Consider the following 1733-nt stretch of genomic DNA (forward strand, 5'->3'; position numbering starts at 1 on the left):
AAGCAGCTTCTCATCAATCTCTGGATCCAGATTCCCAATGAAAATGTTGGCCCCTACATCCAGGTTTTTGTTATGAGCTGATGCTTTGTTCACCCTTACTGGCTTTCCATAGAGTTTGATCATGTTCATAATCTTAATGGCATAGTCAGCATCTTCTTCACTCAAGAATTCAACAAAGCCATAGCCTTGGTGCTGGCCAGTAACTCTGTCCTTTGGCATATGGGTGTTGACTACCGGCCCGGCCTGGAGAAAGAGTTCCCACAGCAGTGGTTCACTAACCTTCTCGTCAAGGCCCCCCACGTACACAGTAGCATCCTGATTCCATTCGGATATCGGCCCCACAGCCATGGCGAAGGAGCTCCCACCGTCGCCAACCGGTAGCCCCCAGGAGTTTTTCTAGTAGAAGAAAGAGAGTGGGTACTGGAGCCTGGAACTTCATGCAAACCCTTGCTGCTGCTTTTGGGAGTAGTCGGTTGAAACTCTCCTGCATCTCTGTCCAAGATGAATGACCTATGATTCCTTTGTGTCATCTACGCAGATTGAAGAGAAAAAAAACGACACTATCCAACCTGTCTGAAATTTAGATCCCAGGAAAGTAACTTGGGATGGCAGCCAATACATGGAGAATCCACCTGGCATCAAGGTCTGGTGTCTGTCTGCCCCTGCCTGATTGCCTGCTGTCTCTTTCCCTCCCACTCTGTGGTTTAAGAACACACCAAACTACTCTCGCTGCAGGCAAAAGTGAGAGGTGGAAGCAGTTGGATGTGGTTAGAGCAGAGGACACGGAAGTGTGAGCTGATGTAGGTGGGGGTTGGAAGAAAAGGAAGGGAAGATGACTTCTCAGTCTTAGATTTGTTGGATCAAAGGTGCATATGGGACATCCCTGAAGACAGGAGGTTTTTGCTTCATAATGATCTTTGCAGAGGCGGGGAAGGGACAGGGCCCGGTCCAGAAGATGGCGGAGGAGGGGGATTTCTGCTGCATTGACAGGCATCTAGGAGAACCACATAAATTTAAAAGAGAGTGGTCCAGTGTAATGCAGTGTGTAGCTGTCTTTGTTGGTATAAATCATGCCATGCCAAAATGGATTTTGATAACAATATACAACTATCTCTCACACTGGCTGCACTCTCCATTGGACTATGGTGGACTTTCAATAGATCTAGAAGTGATTTTGGCCTTGGAGTAGGAATCGCTTTCTTGGCAATGGTGGTCACTCAGCTGCTAGTCTATAACGGTGTTTATCAGTATACATCTCCAGATTTTCTCTATGTTCACTCCTGGTTACATGTATATATTTTGCTGGAGGCATAGCAATGGGAAACATTGGTCGACAACTTGCAATGTATGAATGTAAAGTTATTGCAGAAAAATCTCATCAAGAATGAAGAAGGAAAAAATATATATTTTGTACAGAAAAACATGAAGAAAAGAGCATGTAAATTACATCAAAAAATGTTGGACTGTAAAATTGCTAAGATGCAGTTTTCCCCCGATCGGTGTGTATAAACACACACACACACACACACACACACACACGCACGCACGCATGCACACACACGTACAAAACATTACTACTGCAACCTGTGATTGCTTTATCTGTAAATCAGTTACAAACCTTTATGTATTTGACCTAAAAACTGTAAGATATATGTGCATTACATTAAAAATGTTGATTAGTAGTAAAAAATAATAATCTCTTCACCTACAAGAGCTTCTGGCAGATAATTGAT

The 1733-nt window shown here is 43.8% G+C and overlaps 1 pseudogene; it reads left to right on the forward strand.

Annotated features, from left to right (window-relative positions):
• The first annotated feature begins 1036 nt into the window (after positions 1-1036).
• LOC101592859 lies at positions 1037-1388 on the forward strand (annotated as a pseudogene).
• Positions 1389-1733: the final 345 nt, after the last annotated feature.

Source organism: Octodon degus, unplaced genomic scaffold, assembly GCF_000260255.1.
Source record: "Octodon degus isolate 3935 unplaced genomic scaffold, OctDeg1.0 scaffold00130, whole genome shotgun sequence".
NCBI classification, from domain to species: domain Eukaryota; kingdom Metazoa; phylum Chordata; class Mammalia; order Rodentia; family Octodontidae; genus Octodon; species Octodon degus.